At 36.4% G+C, this 19,605-nt stretch overlaps 1 pseudogene; it reads right to left on the bottom strand.

Moving 5' to 3' along the window:
- The window catches only part of LOC109075091, a 228,828-nt pseudogene that overhangs the window by 167,201 nt on the left and 42,022 nt on the right, over nucleotides 1-19,605 (bottom strand).

Raw genomic sequence — 19,605 nt, forward strand, 5'->3', positions numbered from 1 at the left:
TACGGGTTTTGGAATGACATGGGGGGGTAAGTGATCAATGATAAAATTTTCATTTTGGGGTGGATAACCCCTTAATTTTTTAATTTTTTGACCTCGCACCTTAACAACTACGCTTCTCTAGCTAATTAATGTTTGATTAATGTTAGTTAATGAATTATAATACATCTAAGCAAAACATTTGTTACAGTATGTATTCCTCTTTTTTTAAAAAAAAAAAAAAAAAAAAAAAAAAACTTAACTATTCATATTAGTTCATGTTAGCTCAGGTCCAGTAAATAATATTAACAAGTACAACATTTGATTTTAAAAATTTATTAGTAGATTATAAACATGAAATTAACATTTACTACATTGAGGAAAAATATATGGTGTGGGATTTTCCTAGATTTTTTTCTTTATTTTCACTCAGAAATAGCTAATACATTAAGGAATTACAAATAGACAGCAAGTAAAAATATTTTTTTCCATTAGAAAGGCTGAAATAGTATTTTCTTGTAAAACATACTCCAATAATCTTTCTAATCTTGATAATATTTAAATCAAAATGTAATAAACTTGCTCCACCTCCAGAAACAACATTCCTTTTTGGTTGATGTTACGAGGACCTCCCTAGTTTTCTCAACTATTTGGCCCCTATATCCAAAAGACTTGCACATTTTTTTTTTTTTTGATAGACAATAACTTTATTTATCGTGCACTGTCGGCTTCACAACATTGCAGACTGCAAAAAGACTTGCACAATATTTAAATACTATTTTAAAGATTTTTTTTTTTTTTTTAATGACAAAATATTTATTTTAACACAAATCTAAAAAACTAAACAATTAATTTGTAAATAGAAATATTTTAACTAATATAGGGCTGTTACTAATTATTACTTTGACAATTGAGTAATCTTATATTTTTTAGTAATACAAATAGACCTAAGTGAAAAACAGACATTATTTTGTGTATTTGGTGTAATGCAATGTGTTTATGTGGTTTAAGGTTAAAAAAACACATTATTGTTGCTCCTCTATGCCCAGCCTTTCTGAAACGCCTCGATTTTTATAAAGCTCATCTTTCTGAAAAACGAGGTGTGCTCTGATTGGCCAGCTATCCAGTGCTTTGTGATTGGCCGAAGACCTCAAGCGCGTGACGGAAATGTTATGCCACTTAACATACTGTGATGCAGAGTCCCAGCATGACAAGACAAAACCAACAAAACCCATTACAAACGAGGCATTTGTTGCATCCAGTGGGCACAAAATTACTGATTATAATGACAAACAACAAGCACTACTCTACACTGCTCAAAACTCGCGTTTCAATCATCAGTGGCAAATTCTTTAAATATGTAAACGTATTTTGGAAAGTTGGAACTGAGCTTGTAACACTCCAAAAAGAAAGGAAAAATTTAAATCACATCATATGACCCCTTTAATTGATGCACACTAACCAACACGCATCACTCGCTCACTCACACACACACACGCATACACACATAGAGAGAGAGAGAGAAAGAGAGAGAGAGAGAGAGAGAGAGAGAGAGAGAGAGAGAGAAAGAGATCAGGTCAGATATCGCAGATTGTGCTGCACACACATAAACTTGTTGTCAACGCTTCCCCGCAATTTTTATTACTAAAATAAAAGATAGATACTAGATCTCTACATTACATTCCCCAGCAACGAGGAGCTAAAATCACAATTTTTTAAATAATTGTTTGTAGAGAGAGACGCGCAGACGCAGCAAGTAGGTAACTTACACAAAACTGTCATCTCTCTCTCTCGATCGATCAATCAATCAATCAATAATTAATTGAAATACATGCTACAATTCATTCAAATAAATGTAGTCTTACCACACTATTTCATCTCTGTGTTTGATTTGAAGCTGGCAAAATGCGAGCACTAACGAGCCGTAACTGATAAAAAATAACTGTCATTTTTACCCATTCGGTTAAATATTGCAAAGAGCAGTAGAAGTTTTAACTTGTCTACAACTTGGAAAATGACCATGGAATAAGCGGGATAATCAACGGCTAGCCGTACATTAAAGGATAACATATATGTATATGTATGCACTTACATATATGTGACCCTGGACCACAAAACCAGTCTTAAGTCGCTGGGGTATATTTTTAGCAATAGCCAAAAAAAATATTTACGGGTCAAAATTATCCATTTTTGTTTATGCCGAAAATCATTAGGATATTAAGTAAAGATCATGTTCAATGAAGATATTTAGTAAATCTCCTACCCTAAATATATTAAAACTTAATTTTTGATTAGTAATATGCATTGCTAAGATTTAATCTAGACAACTTTAAAGGCGATTTTCTCAGTATTTAGATTTTTTTTGCACCCTCAGATTCCAGATTTTCAAATAGCTGTATCTCAGCCAAATATTTCCGATCCTAATAAATCATACATCAATGGAAAGCTTGTATTGAAATGTATTGAAAAATTTAAATTTAAGACTGGTTTTGTGGTCCAGGGTCACATATATGTGCATGTCTTTGTATGTAACTGTACATACCCGGTCCTGTACCAGTCTGTGGGAATGTGCTCCTGATGCCAACATGGCAGCGAACATAGTGAGCATGTGTTGCTGGACACGGCTGATGCCTGACACCAGACAACTGAGTATGCTGGGTAATCCCACCTTGTCAATCACACTCTGGAAGGCCCCCGCAGATTGGCGTGTTATTTTACACAGAGCCTGGAAGGGCAGATAAACATAAGACAGGTGGGTGGAGGTGGGTTGAATACAGAATCTTTAATACTGCTGCTATTTATTACATAATATTTCATATTTATTTATATAGAGGAACATAAATATGTCATCAAAAGGTTAAGGATCTTTAATACCATGGTAGAGATTGGGTTAAAAAGGTTAACAATTAATCACTGTATCATTAACTATAATTTATTTAAAAAAAAAACACATGCCCAAAAGTTGATCATTCTTGTACCAAGCCATCGTAAAACAAGATTCAACTTATGACAGGTTTTTAATTACACTGCCCCAACTGAGCAGAATTGCACAAATTACTGTCCTAAAGGGCAGCTGGTCAAAATGAATGGGTAACTCCATCTCCAAAATTTTATTGATTTATATCTTCATAACACTTGGACAAAAATGAAATGGAAAAGAATTTCAATTCTAGACTGTACAGTTGTGAAGACATGAAGAAAAACATAAATGGCCTCATTATAGCGTCACCTAGTGTCAGATCAGGGCCTGGCAATAAGAACTGCCCTGAAATACACCCAGGAAATATTTTGTCATTGGCTCAATGGAAAAAATAAAAAAAAGATGATGAAAAAGGAAATCTGTGTTGCTTGGATCATTGCATTTGCACGGCAACTTTTGTAATCATCTCTCCGAACTGAAACTGAACTGAACAGTACGCAGAGTTGAACTTTGTGTTAAAACACCCTGTTAAAGTCATAAGAGTGTGTGTTTAATACTCACAGATACAGCGCTGATCCTTGAGTGTGTGAACAGATACCAGAGTGCAGGTCCCACCTCTGCAGTGATGAATCCCTGAGCGTATTTAGACTCACGGCTGCACACGTTCTCTATGGTTTTGGCAGCCATGTGGTTCACCACCAACTCCTCCTGAGAAACATGAATCCCCCATAATTCATTAATATCCAGCTATCGATAACAATAACGATATACACAATATACACAGAATAGCGTACGCAGTTTGCGTTCAGCGGATGTTCTCCAAAATGACACTACAGTGATGCAGAGAGACACAGAGGAGACAAATTGTTGAATAAAGTCGTTATTTTGGTTTTCTTGGTGTACAAAAAGTATTATCGTCGCTTCATAAAATTCAGATTGAACCACTGATGGCAGATGGACTATTCTGACGATGTCTTTCATACTTTTCTGGACCTTGACAGTATAATTTACTTGGCAGTCAATGGGACAGTCACAAGCCTCCCGGTTTTCATCCAAAATATCTTAAATTGTGTTCCAAAGACGAATGAAGCTTTTACGGGTTTGGAATGACATGGGGGTAAGTGATCAATGATAAAATTTTCATTTTGGGGTGGAGTAACCCTTTAATTTGACCGCACACCTAAACATAACAACTACGCTTCTAGCTAATTAATGTTTGATTAATGTTAGTTAATGAATTAATAATACATCTAAGCAAAACATTTGTTACAGTATGTATTCATCTTTGTTTAAAAAAAAAAAAAAAAAAAAAAAAACCTTACCTATTCATTATTAGTTCATGTTAGCTCAGGTCCAGTAAATAATATTAACAAGTACAACATTTGATTTTAAAAATTTATTAGTAGATTATAAACATGAAATTAACATTTACTACATTGAGGAAAAATATATGGTGTGGGATTTTCCTAGATTTTTTTCTTTATTTTCACTCAGAAATAGCTAATACATTAAGGAATTACAAATAGACAGCAAGTAAAAATATTTTTTTCATTAGAAAGGCTGAAATAGTATTTTCTTGTAAAACATACTCCAATAATCTTTCTAATCTTGATAATCTTTAAATCAAAATGTAATAAACTTGCTCCACCTCCAGAACAACATTCCTTTTTGGTTGATGTTACGAGGACCTCCTAGTTTTCAACTATTTCCCTATATCCACCTCCACCATTCTATTACGTAACACCCACTTTTCACAATCCAAACATTTCCCAATAGCTAAAATCAAGCCCCATAAACATCAGATTACATAAGTAAAGTATATCGGGTGGCTAACAGCATTCATGCAGACTTTTAAAGCATTCGTGCTCTGAAAAACGTGCACGTTTTAGTGAATCTAAAGTACAGGCTGCAGTGTTAAGCATTACACTCAAAGACATGCGTTCTTGAATTCATTTGTAAGTGGGACACACAGACCTTTACAAATTTCACGCAATTACATCATGACCTAATAGTCCCTCAACACCCTCCTAACTTGAGTGAAATAATTTCCTTAAATTTCACACCACAGTGAATCTCGCTCACAGATAACGAAGGGCAATACGTAGAGATTTAGCTGGCTGTGTTTTTATGTATTTGGACCCCTGTCCTTGAGCGTGTCTCTCTGCAACCGTATCTGGTGGAAATTAAACATTTAACAGCATTCAACAAACGGCAGGCACGCAGAGTCGAGTGAGGAAAATAGCAAATGGAGAGGTTGGGCATATCTTAGAGGCACAGTTACACTGCACTGCTGCTATGCAATATGGATGCCTTCACTGTAATGTAGTTCCTAGACCCCCGTCTCAAAGCTAAAAGAAAGTTCAGCTCAGTCCATGGAAGAGGTGCATTAATACACATACTGTATCTTGGAGGCAAAAAGTAGAAAGAACTCTCAAGTAGAATATTCTGACGTAACACAAATAACATAGCAGCTACTCCAGAGTCCCTGGCCCTATCATATCTCTTTGTGCTGGAGTCTGGTGGTCTGGCTTCATGGAGGCTTTAGGTAATGAACTAGAGCTGGCACTCGCTGGAGCAGGGGAAATGACTGACAGCTGCTACAGGGCGCAAGAGGTGGGGAGGGGGATGCGGAGCGCTTTCTTTTTTCTCTTGTAGCACAAGCCTTGTCAAAAAGGCATAGAAAATGAAACTAAAATCCACCAGCCTGAGGTTTCTCAATAAGAATTTAAATTCCACAGGACAAATACACTCCGTTGTAGGTGAATTTGTGCTTTTTCTAATATACACAGCTCGTCCATTTCCACTCAAGCTTGAGTAAGATGCGTTAGGGATCATCTGACTGCGGTCGAGGGGAGACTGTTTTGTAGACTGCCCTGACTAGACGCACTTGAAATTATCCAAAACTAAACAGCAATTTCTCATTTGTCTACATGTGCACACACATTCGCGCTCTCGTTGAGACCAGGCCAAGCAGACAGCACCATCCAGTGCAACTCCATTATCTGACCAGCCAAGGCCCCGTTTACATAACTTTTGCTATGGTTACGCCTGTCATTTACACTACTCCGGCATTTTCGACCCTCAAAAACAGAGACTTCTGAAAATGCAGCAGACCCCATTTTAGTTTGAAAAGACTGGGGTTGCATTTCAGTGTAAACAGACCAAAACAGAGACTTTTGAAAATGATGGCGTGGCTGCCCACATTCTCTCTGCGTATCCTTGACAACCATGTAAACAATAACATCATGCTCATTGTTGCACCCATCAGAGCTGGACTTGGACAAAAAAATCGGCCCTGGCATTTTTTGGTCCAGGCAACCCACCACCACTTCGAGATATATATATTAATTTTTTTTTTTTAAATTCTCTTCTGCCTACCAAGCCTGCATTTATTTGATCCAAAATACAGCAAAAGCATTAATATTTTGAAATAGTTTTACTATTTAAAATAACTGCTTTCTATTTGAAAATATTTTAAAATGTAATTTATTCCTGCGATTTCAAAGATGAATTTTTAGCATCATTACTACAGTCACATGATCCTTCAGAAATCATTCAAATATTCGGATTTGCTGCTAAAAAAAATATTACTATTATTATTATGTTGAAAACAGCTTAGTAGATTTTTTTCAGGTTTATTTGAAGCATAGAAAATTCAGTAGAACAGCATTTATGTAAAATATTTTTTTATTTTTTGCAACATTCTAAGTGTCTTTATCATTAATTTTGATTAATTTAAAATATCCTTCCTAAAGAAAAGTATTAATTTCTATTAGCCCCCCCCCCCCCAAAAAACTCCAACCTACTGATCAAAAAAAAATAAATAAAAAAATAATTATACTGACTCCAAGCTTTTGAGTTGTCTATGTATAATGTTACAAAAGCTTTTTATTTCAAATAAATGCTGATCTTTGGATCTTTCTATTGGATTTTTCTTACTGTTCAAAATTTTTTGACTGGTAGTGTATGTATGTAGCCTATGTATCACACATCATATCACATCTTTTGTTTTGGATAAGAATATAATGTCAGGTCAGACAATATCGTGTCTTTTTCATTTAAAATCTAGCTTTATTCGCATTGGCCCATGGAAACCTCTTTGATAACACTTGACTTGACTTTGCAGGGGACGAATTTCCGTTTTATTAAAAAGTGTTTACGTATTCTACACTCATGGCGCATGCACACATTAGGATAGGTTAGATGCCTGCCTCCATCTCGAGTCCCTTTAGCACTTTACCGATTCAGCTACTCTCTTCTTCTCCATCTTCCTGGCTCTTTGGCCAGCATCCCTCACCGCAGAGCAAGCCTGTTCTTGATAAATCTGCTGTGAAAACGTGGGAAAAGCAGACAAGGAAGTAGTTGGGGTGAAGTGTTCTTTCTATCCTATAGGCTGAGCAAAATACTTAATCGCTCCGTCTATAGCACACTGTGATTGGATGTTTATACTGTCAGTACAGGAGACAAACCAATGGGCCACTGGCTGCTTGCTGGCCCTGCGTGACGGTACTCTGCAAAAAAAAAAAAAAAAAAAAAAAAAACATTTTGTCGGCCCACCGGGAAAATGCATGATTACCAATCCAGCCCTGGTACCCACAGATATGTATAAGTAGATTCCTCATTCGACTGCTCCAAGCACGCAGATGCATCCTCAATCTAAATAATAGGGAATCTACCTATACATATCTTGTGTAGTTTAGACTGAGATCGTTTCTGAAATTACTGTATACCGATTACTGAAAATTAATGAAATTACTGCAATTCCCTTTATTACTGTATTACTGTACACTACTGTTTTACAGTAATTAATTTACAGTAATTACTGTAAATTACTGAAAATTAATGAAATTACTGCAATTCCCTTTATATGGGTATTAATCAAGCATCTCTTAACCGACTTGAAATGGTATAAAATGCTGTTGCTAGGCTCCTCATTGGTGTGCGTAAACGAGAGCACATTACTCCAGTATTAATATCTTTGCATTGGCTCCCAATTCCTTATAGAATTGATTTTAAAGTCCTGCTGCTGGTTTTTAAAGCTCTGAATGGGTTAACTACTGTATATCTGTCAGATTTATTATCTGCTCGCAATCCTGGAAGTTCTCTTAGGTCTTCCAACCAAGCAGTTTTCAACCAGTGACTATTTAACGTTCATCGGGCTAAATTGAAATCAAGAGGTGACGAGCCTTTGCTGTTGCTGCTCCGAAACTCTGGAACAGCCTACCGGTTTCTATTAGAACTGCCTCTACACTAAATGAGTTTACAGACAAACTCAAAACCCATCTTTTTTCTCTGGCTTTTAATTGTAGTTAATTGTGCAGTGTTAGCTCTGTTCTGTGCTGTAATTTATGTTGTTCTGAGTGTTAATGTTGTTGATATTTGATTGTTTGTACAGCACCTTGATCAACAATCGTTGTTTTTATTGGTGCTATATAAATAAAGTTGAGTTGAGTTGAGTCTGAAAAGCAGTGAAAACGCCAGTGTAGACGAGGATCGTTTTCATTTTAAAACGAAAACGCATAAGTATTAACAGGGCATAAAACTCTAGGCTGGGGAGTCAATAACTATGTTTCCATCCACCTATTTGTATGCAAATTTTGGGATATTGCAGAAAAAAATGCTGGATGGAAATGCCAAGATGCACATAAATTCTAAAAACAGGCAAAAAAAAAAAAAAAGTATGCGCTTAAATTAGTTAATCCAATAAGAAGAGATGGGTAAAAACTAAGATGGAAACATTTATTGCATTTTTAAATGAATCTCAGAAAAGTTCTAGAAAAATAAATCTGTCATCAAAATTATTTAGTATAGACCTTATATAGCCCCACCCCTTTTCAGCGCTGTGCTTGGTTTCTTTTGTCTTTCATTTGTATTGCCACAGCATGAAGGTAAGTTCATACAAACTTATGAATGAACCTTTCATTTTAAAATCTTCCTGGTCTACTGACATTTATTATGACATCCTCTTTGAAAATTACAATCCACATTAATTCTACAATTAGTAAATCCACTTCACCAGCTGATTACTCTTCAACAGTGATGTTATAGAGCTACTGCAAAAACAGAAGTTCGAAGACATTCTAAAAATCACTGCACACCTGTTTCTCTGATGCATAAGGTCTATAATCACCTCCCATAACTGTCTCAAATGACTGTATTCCCAAACATCAGGCATCCTATTGCAAGATAACATGACAACTCTATTGCATTTTGTCTGCACGCTCTTCATTTATTAGGAGAAAAGAGCCACAGGCTTCCGGCTTCCCCGTTTGCAGCAACTTCCATTTTTATTATTGATACTTTATGCCAGTTTCCCATGAAGCGACAATTTTATTTTCTTTATAAATTAAAGAATCACTCAATAACAACTGATTGATGAACAGACTTTTTAGCACAACTCTATGATGATTTAAGTTTGTAAACTAGGATGCACTCCAACCTAAAGCATATAGTAGCATCAGAGTAACGATTCCTGATTTATTTCAAATTAGACATAACTGTAAATTAATCACAGTACAGTCAGGAAGTCATAGGAACTTAGGGTGTATTCACACCTGCCTTGTTTGGGTCGATTGAATCCAACTCAAGTTCCATTTCCCATCTCCAAACAAACCCACCTAGAAGGTGTGAATACAGCAAATCGCACTTAGATGCGGACCAAACAACCGTACAGAGACCCGGGTGAAGAGGTGGTCTCGGTCTGCTTCCAAACAAACTCTGGTACGGTTCATTTGAGGTGTGAACATGACCCGAAATCACGCTCAGAAACAGACAGCTTGTGCATATAGTGCTGTTATTTGCATTTCAATGGCTTAAATTACTTTTTTTTAAACCACAATGCTTAAAATGCATACAAATGAGGAGTTTTCATGGCCATGGCGCACAGCAAAGTGACGTGAGCATGCTAAATAGACTAATAGCTAAATATATTGGGGGGAAATAGTAAGGAGACATTTGAATTATTTATTAATAGACTAGTGTTTTCTGAATTAGTCACAAAGATGAAGTTGATGATCCTGACTCGCCATCTCAGCACTGGATGCACCTTTAGATGCATCTTTATGTAATTTTACATAATGAAAGAGTTTTTGTTTTGGATTTGAATTATTTAGTTTTGTAGTCATTTAAAGCTTTCTATATTCAATCCATTCCATATCCATTCAACCGTACCAGAGTTTGTTTGGAACTGAACTGAGACCACCTCATCAGCTGGGTCCGGGTACGGTTGTTTGGTCGGCATCCAAGTGCGACTGCTGTATTCACACCTGCCCAAAAGATCCACACCAAAGGGGGAAACGGACTTGATTTCGATTCAATCAAACCAAACTAGACAGGTGTGAATATATATACATATCTCATGAAGTATATCTCAGACTGTTTCATGAATCCTTCTGACTGGCTCAACTGAAAGACTGGATCATAAGAATCTACTGTTGTCAAAAGTACAGACCACGATACCATTCAGTACTGAAATTTTAAAAACGTCAGTTTCCCATGAAGATTTGAGTGCTGTTGATGCTGCTTTTAAACGCTCTTGTGTGTTTCTGTGTGAGCACTCGGTGAAGAGCATGAAGTGATGATCATCGCTAGACAGGTAATGAACATATCTAATTAACATTTATATTTAATATTTGGCTAAAATGGTAGCGGTAAACCAATAAGTACTGGTCAAGTGAAGTCAAGTCAAGTCACCTTTATTTATATAGCGCTTTAAACTAAGCTCATTTAAGCTTTGCCAGTTTAAACATTTAAGAGCCATGTGTACACACTTCTTTACTCTATTGTATTTATTTGTGCTATTGCTTGTAGTTAGATAGATTAAACTTATTTTCTTTATTTTTATTTGACAGTATAGTTTTTCCCTAAACATAGCACATACCGAACCATACCAAAACCATGACTCTAAAACCGTGATACAAACTGAACCTTGAGTAAGTTGAACCATTCCACCCCTACTATATATCATCCATCCATCCATCCATCTACCTATCTAAATTGTTTAAACCTCGACATTAAATAAAATAATTTCAAACTTTCAGACAACATAACAGACAACATCAGATTAGGCTGCTAATGTACAGACATACATGTACGTGTACAAACACAAAAAAGAAGCCACTTGTCAATCAAACAGCACTTGGATAATGAAAAGAGTCTGTACTACCAATATTACAGAAAACCGAAATGGTTATTTCTTTTTATTTCTTTCTTTTACTTTTTTACCAGTGCATTTGACATCTCTAGTGAACATACAAATTACTTGTCGCTTGAAACCTGTCGCGCCAATCCCGGTTAGGACACGGTGTAAGCCAGATACCCTGCCCAAATGGTGCCACTCACATACGCCATGTGCTCTGCCTGACTAAGCTGATTTGATGCACACAATTCTTATTCCGGTATATGTTTATATATAAACTTGCAGCTGCCTCCCAAACCCACACAATGTCAGACTTACAGGGGCTACGAGGTGAGGACAGCTTCTCACCAGAGATCTGTCCTCCAATCTCTGCCTCATTCTCTCTCACACACCTCTGCTGAGCTTCCCAGCTCAATTCTTGCCTCAGGCCATGCTCGAACCAAACTTTACAGAATTTATGTATTTCTCCCAAATTCTCTCTCGCAACATCAGCAGTCAGTAACTCGATACGGTAACAGGAGGTCAAACCTGAACTAGTCCATATTTGTAAAAAAGTCGATGCACACCAAAACAAAAACTGGAGATGGAGTGTTAAAAAGTTTAACAGCTTCGAAGCCAGTGAAATTACGTAATTCCTTTAAAACAGATTTACAGTCCTAAATGCAGGAGAGTTTAGATTCGTCCAACATATCATTAACACAATACAGTGTTTTTTGTTTTGTTTTTTGTCACAAATTTTTGTCAGGGGTCTGAGAGCAGTTTGCATGAATTATGACAATATATATATCACTCCAAGCAAACTTTAAAGTTATCACAGACTCTCAAAGGTCTTACTTTAGTGTTCTGCACAAATGAAGACTCATGGGTAATGTCACAATAAGTTACAAGAAAAACACATTGTATTCTCAGGGATCCAGACTGCGACTAACACAGTCACATTTGCACCCAAAAATATTAATTTGAGTGATTTTATTTATTTTTCCTGAGATCACCACCGGTAACTATATAAAAGTAGATGTTATGACTTAAAAATGTGCATGTAATGTTTTTTTTTTTTTTTTTTCTGCCTGTTTTGCGATCACATCTTTTGTTATGCTTACGATATAAATGGAGACAGTGCGCATCAAAATTTTAGCAGAAAGAGTCTGTTGACAGCACACCTGCTAATAAAAAAAAGCAGATCCAGTTGCCGCAACATGCGCCTCAGTTCAAGCGGCACGTGAACCTATCATATCTTTCTCTTTACTGAGTAGTATGAAAAATAAACATGAATGGACATCAAATGGTATATTATAAGATACAGTACAACTTACTGAAATCACTCATTCAGTGTTTCAAACTGTGGAGAATGTTTATAGCTTGTAAACAATGCCATGTAACAATACATTTACCTCAGAATAACCATTCTGTGTCAATAAGCTCATTAGTCAGCTATAGGAAAAAAAAAAAAAAAAAACTATAAAGAGCAGCATTTTGCTAAATATATGTGCTATATTGCATATTCATATTTTTACTTAGCTTGTTGTCTACATGATAAGAAAGAGTGCAAGAAGCTTAAGATAAAACTCAACACCACCTAAATACAGTGTAACTCCACGCTACAAATGAAAAAAAAAAAAAAAAAAAAACGGGTGCAAGGATGGACAAGGAGTTGATCTGTGCAAGACATATAACAACATGTATAGGATGTATTGAGGAGAAGCCCAAACTACAATCAATGGCCAAGTGATGCTGACATAGTTATGGTTAATGATATTGGCACAGATTCTGTGTAATAAACCATTCTTTGTGACTGTATATAGTCCTGAAGTTGGAAAAGACAGAGTTCACACTTTAAATGAACCTTAGTTCCCAGGAAATCCACTTGATTAAAATGCTAATGCTGTAAAAGGAGGGGAGACATATGACACATGACAGTATGACTGAAATATTAAGGTGTAAATAAATATTCTGTGGCACTTAAAAAATAATTTGGTGCCTTTTTTTCCTTTTCTTTTAGAAGCCAGTGGCTCCTTAAGTGTTTGTTTGTTTGTTTGTTTTGTCGGGAGCCCTGATTCTACTGTATCGCAACTAAACTTTTCACTTTAAACTGTAGAAAACAAACAATATGTAGTAAAGATGCTTTACTGATACCAAAAAAATCAATAAACAATGATTTATTGAATATGGACACTTGAGTTTGTGCTTGTTATTTTCTATCATTAAAACCGACTAGTAAAATGTGTTAAGTTTGAAAACCAAATATTCAATGTAATATTCTTCATCAATACTACAGTAATAATCAAGGTTGGAAGACATGTAAGACATGCCAGTGCTGCACTTACAGTACAGCATACATGAAATAACCCACAGCTGATCTACAGGTGCTGGTCATATAATTAGAATATCATCAAAAAGTTGATTTATTTCATTAATTCCATTCAAAAAGTGAAACTTGTATATTATATTCATTCATTACACACAGACTGATATATTTCAATTGTTTATTTCTTTTAATTTTGAATATTATAACTGACAACTAAGGAAAATCCCAAATTCAGTATCTCAGAAAATTACAATATAACTTAAGACCAATACAAAGAAAGGATTTAGTAGAAATCTTGGCCAACTAAAAAGTATAAAAATGAAAAGTATGAGCATGTACAGCACTCAATACTTAGTTGGGGCTCCTTTTTGCCTGAATTACTGCAGCAATGCGGCAATGCGGCATGGCATGGAGTCGATCAGTCTGTGGCACCGCTCAGGTGTTATGAGAGCCCAGGTTGCTCTGATAGTGGCCTTCAGCTCTTCTGCATTGTTGGGTCTGGCATATCGCATCTTCCTCTTCACAATACCCCATAGATTTTCTATGGGGTTAAGGTCAGGTGGATTTACTGGCCAATTAAGAACAGGGATACCATGGTCCTTAAACCAGGTACTGGAAGCTTTGGCACTGTGTGCAGGTGCCAAGTCCTGTTGAAAAATTAAATCTGCATCTCCATAAAGTTGGTCAGCAGCAGGAAGCATGAAGTGCTCTAAAACTTCCTGGTATACGGCTGTGTTGACCTTGGACCTCAGAAAACACAGTGGACCAACACCAGCAGATGAAATGGCACCGCAAACCATCACTGACTGAGGAAACTTTACATTGGACCTCAAGAAATGTGGATTGTGTGCCTCTCCTCTCTTCATCCAGACTCTGGGACCCTGATATCCAAAGGAAATGCAAAATTCAGAGCACATAACTTTGGACTACTAAGCAGCAGTCCAGTCCTTTTTGAAGCGAGACGCTTCTGACGCTGTCTGTTGTTCAAGAGTGGCTTGACACAAGGAATGCGACAGCTGAAACCCATGTCTTGCATACGTCTTTGTGTAGTGGTTCTTGAAGCACTGACTCCAGCTGGAGTCCACTTTTTGTAAATCTCCCCCACATTTTTGAATGGGTTTTGTTTCACAATCCTCTCCAGGGTGCGGTTATCCCTATTGCTTGTACACTTTTTTCTACCACATCTTTTCCTTCCCTTCACCTCTCTATTAATGTGCTTGGACACAGAGCTCTGTGAACAGGTAGCCTCTTTTGCAATGACCTTTTGTGTCTTGCCCTCCTTGTGCAAGGTGTCAATTGTCGTCTTTTGGACAACTGTCAACTCAGCAGTCTTCCCCATGATTGTGTAGCCTACAGAACTAGACTGAGAGACCATTTAAAGGCTTTGCAGGTGTTTTGAGTTAATTAACTGATTAGAGTGTGGCACCAGGTGTGTCTTCAATATTGAATCTTTTCACAATATTCAAATTTTCTGAAATACTGAATTTGGGATTTTCCTTAGTTGTCAATTATAAACATCAAAATTAAAAGAAATAAACATTTGAAATATATCAGCCTGTGTGTAATGAATGAATATAATATACAAGTTTCACTTTTTGAATGGAATTAGTGAAATAAATCAACTTTTTGATGATATTCTAATTATATGACCAGCACCTGTATACGGGTGGAGCTGGGGGAGGTGGAGGGTCTCTAATAGAGTTTCACAAGACTTGCTTACAGCAAACGCAGAACCAGACTATTTAAAAGTTAAGCAGCAAGCTCATTTGGCTCCAGAATCAGCAGAGGTTAGTCAGCTTGTGCCATGTTATGATGTCATTGTTTGCAGATTGCATTAAAGGGGTGGTAAAAGTTTTTAATTTTTTTCTTTCTTTCTTTTCAATGATTGATTGTGTTTATGAGGTGCAGTCTAACAAGTGTTAATGCTTTTATATTTTTCACATAAATTTACCTTTAATATACACCGCTCTGTCCATTGTCTTATGAACCCTCTGAAGATTTCCTGGTTTTATGAAGCCCCTCCCTCAGAAATACACAATGGGCTCAGATTGGTTAGCTGGCCCAGTGTGTTGTGATTTGCTAAACCACCTAGTGTGCATTCAGAAATGTCACACCCCTCACATTTGCTCCGGCGTTGTATTGTAAACAATGGTGTCGTCAATATTGCTTATCAATTTGAGCCAGAATGAGACCCAGAGAATATTAGTGATGAGGATCGTGCAGAACCTGTGCAAGCACGGCTCTTAAAGGACATTTCAGAATGTTTTTTTGTTGTTGTTGTTGTTGTCACATACTTTTACATACAATGCTATTTGTAAATGCTACTGCTTATGTTAATGTACTTTAATATATGGTTTTATACTGATTAAAGCTTTAATACAGCAGAATACATTATTGCGTTTTAGCATTTTTGTAAAGTAATGTATCATTTGTAACAGTAAGAAGTGTTTGCCAGCAAGTATTTCTCGCTACCACAGCAACCTTGTAAGTGTCCATGTTTAAAGGGGTCATATGATGCTGCTAAAAAGAACATTGTTTTGTGTATTTGATTTAATGAAATGTGTTTATGTGGTTTAAGGTTAAAAAAAAAAACATTATTTTCCACATACTGTACATTATTGTTTCTCCTCTATGCCCCGCCTTCTGACACGCGTCGATTTTTACAAGGCTCATCGCTCTGAAAAGTGAGGTGTGCTGTGATTGGCCAGCTATCCAGCGCGTTGTGATTGGCCGAATGCCTCAAGCGTTAGACCAAAATGTTACCCCTCTTAACATATTGTGATGCCTTTTCCAGCCGGAGCAACGAGACATAAACATAAAACCCATTATAAACATGATATAAACATGATTTCTAGTCGTGTCTTCTTTTGGAAGGCAAAAACAAAGTAGTTTCGCTTTCTCAACAAAACAGCGTCACACACCGCAGCCTTGAGTGAGCAGAGGCCGGAGGTCAAGAGTGAGCCGCGGCTGTCTTGAATGAGCCGCGGTCTAGAGTGAGCCGCGGTCTAGAGTGAGCTGAGGCGGGTGGCTTGAGAACGGTGCAGCAGGCGGATTCTATGAAGGAGCGTACCTTGGTCTTGCAGCTACCACATATAACGATCCCGGGCTGGACTCTGCTTCATCCAACGTGAAAGCCGATTCAGCCGATCCACAGTGCAAAGTTGATGTATTTCCTCAGCAACCATCACGGATCAGCTCCAGGCATGACAAAGCGGATATCATCCTCTTTTGGAAGGCCAAACAAAGTAGTTTCGCTTTCACAGTGAAACACACAGCGTCTATACGACATGGTGGCGGCAGCAACAACAATACTAAACTACAATGAGAATAAAAGGTACGCCTTCTTTCTTTGTGTGAACATCTGGGCCGCATTATGCAAATCTTCCCACATACTGATGTGGGGGTGTGTTAGAACGAGCCGTTTCAAGGGGGCGTGGACGAGTGCTAACTTTTATAAAGAATATCTCTTTGAATTTGAGACTTTAGTCTTTGCAATGTCACAGATCTTCCTTATTCACCATGAGCTTGTAACACTCCAAAGAGAAAGGAAAATTTGAAATCGCATCATATGACCCCTTTAACGCTTCTCATAGCTATGTAAAAAATATCCCACTGTCTATACACAAAGTGTATAATTGGAACAGTTCATTGATGGAGCTGATGAGCTGATGATCTGAATGGCAGAGAAAGATGTAGAGCAGACCATGTGCAGAGCAGGGGGATGCGAGGAACAGGACTAAGAACCACTGCTTTAGAACATTGATTTTGAATCTTGTGAATCCATTAGAATTGTTAGAAGACAGAATATTTATGAATATACTTTTTCGTGCACCCCTAGTTTTTTAAAGGCATGGCAACAACTCTTCCTCTTCTCTTAAGCAGCGCAGCATGGCCTCGCCCCCTTTGTTGCATGTTCCCGGGGGCGGGGCTTATGTAAATTTCAGGGTTTGTGATGTCACCAACCCGGCAAAGTAGCTTGACATAGTCCATACATGCTATAACTGTAGGCATTAAACTGACATAATTTTATAAGACAATAACTCTGTTTGCATTGAACTTTGCCGATATTGTTTATGCTCAAACAGCAACATTACACAATAACTAAAGTTAAAAAGGGAAATCACAAACAACCACCCCTTTAAGAACACTCTGTGCCATCTAAATATAAATAGTTTTGAAGATAAAAGTACATTTTCAAGAGAACTGGCTTCTTTTTCACTCAAACAGCAAACTTTATGATCCAAAAGGTATAAACTAATAATGGTGAGGACAAATTAAAATGTAATAATCAGGGTTAGGCGTTTGTACAAAAAATAAACAGCAGGTATGAGAAATAGTAATTGTGATGATTGCACCACTAATTATTTTCATCTCAACCCTGAGTGTCATTGGCATTTTGTGACCATCTGGGAAACCATTAAAGGGGTACATTTGTGTAAAATTATGCTGATTGGGCCCTTTTTTTTTTTTTTTATTATTTTTTTTTTTATAATGAACATTTTTCGTAATGGAGTACAGGTGTTTTCTACAGCTAAATACACTCATTCAAGTCTACTTTGTATTTCTATGTGTGTGTGTTTGTGAGAGACAGAGATTACGTAAAGCTTACAGAGGTCATCTCTGTGTGGCTCCTTCTAACAATGCGAGAGTCTGTTTGAAGGAGCTGCACACCTGGTCCTGAATAAAGGCCTATGTAAATTGCCTAAGCCAGACAGGCCTTTCATTAGTGTGATCTCACTGTTTGAGCTCTTTCTCTCTCTCTCAGCATCAATCCATTCTGTCCCAGGCATAAACATTCTTTTATTCCAGCTAATCTGCTCTCTCCTAATCGAAAAACTGGTCAAGATACAGAAAATGGAAGAAGATCAGTGACGTCAACGTGAAATAGCATTCACATATTGCTTCCATAATGTGACACCTTCTATTACAATTTACATAAAAAGTTCATATATAAGAATAACAATTTTACAATTTACTATTTTTCATAGATTATTCATATTTGAAAAACATCATGTAGTCCAACCAAAGTAATGCAGTGCATTTAACAAGTAGAAATTTTCTCCAGAGAGGCCTAAGCAGACCATTATAATCATTTTGCATGGCCAATATGTACAGGGTAGTTCAGGCTGGAAAATATTTTGCGGCGCAACTCCCCAAAAACATAATGATAGTTACAAATTAGTAATTAATTTATATATATTTATAATTATTCATAATAAATTATATAAAATCATTTATAATACAAATAAAAAAAATGCTAGGATTTGTACACCCACATGTATCCAATTGTTTCACTATCACTATCCCCACATAAAGGTTACATCTGAATGTATTCCAATTGATCCTTTTGTTTTTTCTTTTTTTTTTTCTTTCCTATCCTCCTATATCTATGCATATTGCCCATTATTGCCATAACTTTTATGACAGCATAAGGGTGCACTGATTTTTTTTTTTTTTTTTTTATTTTTTTTTTTTTTTTTTACGTCAATGACAAATATTATGACAAATAAAATAACAATTTGATTTCACATTTTGGTTACTCACAGTTTGCATATTATCTGAATACCTGAATAGGTACAGTACCAAGTTTGGGGTTTCTGTAATTTCTCACTTTTTCACACTTTTGGGGAAGAAGAAGAGCAAAGAACGCTGAATAAGCAGGGTTCTAGCATCTCTGATGCTTGTACACTTGAATAGCTATTTTCCTACTGTTTAACATTAAAGAGAGATATGTGCTACCGTTCAAAACTTTGCACTATAAAACCTAACAGTCAAATTTATTAAATAAAACCATTTCATTTTAGTCAAATACTACTGAAATCGAACTGAAAAAGTTATTTGAACTAAATAACTGATTATATTAAGCATAACTAAAACTGAATGTGATATAGTAAATTAAATTTTCTCAGTATGCTCCGTTTCAGACTGTTAAAGGAGAGTAAATGTTGAAATGAAATGTATTTTGTATTTTTGCACAAGATTATTACAGTGGGAGTAATGGCTGCTAAAATGTATCTTTGCCATCACAGGAATAAATTAGTTTTGTTTGTTTGTTTGCTTGTTTTATCAAATATGTGCAGACTTAATGAGCATTGCAGACTTCTATCAAAAAACATAAAAACATCTTATTGACTCAAAATTAACTTTTGAATGGTAGTGTATAAGCAAAAATAATATTTTTACAAAGACAAATATGTGGAAATATTTGAAAAATGTGCACGATGAATCACACACAATATGACCAGCAATGTGCACTAACAAAGTAAA

This window comes from Cyprinus carpio, chromosome B16, assembly GCF_018340385.1.
Source record: "Cyprinus carpio isolate SPL01 chromosome B16, ASM1834038v1, whole genome shotgun sequence".
Classification (NCBI taxonomy): domain Eukaryota; kingdom Metazoa; phylum Chordata; class Actinopteri; order Cypriniformes; family Cyprinidae; genus Cyprinus; species Cyprinus carpio.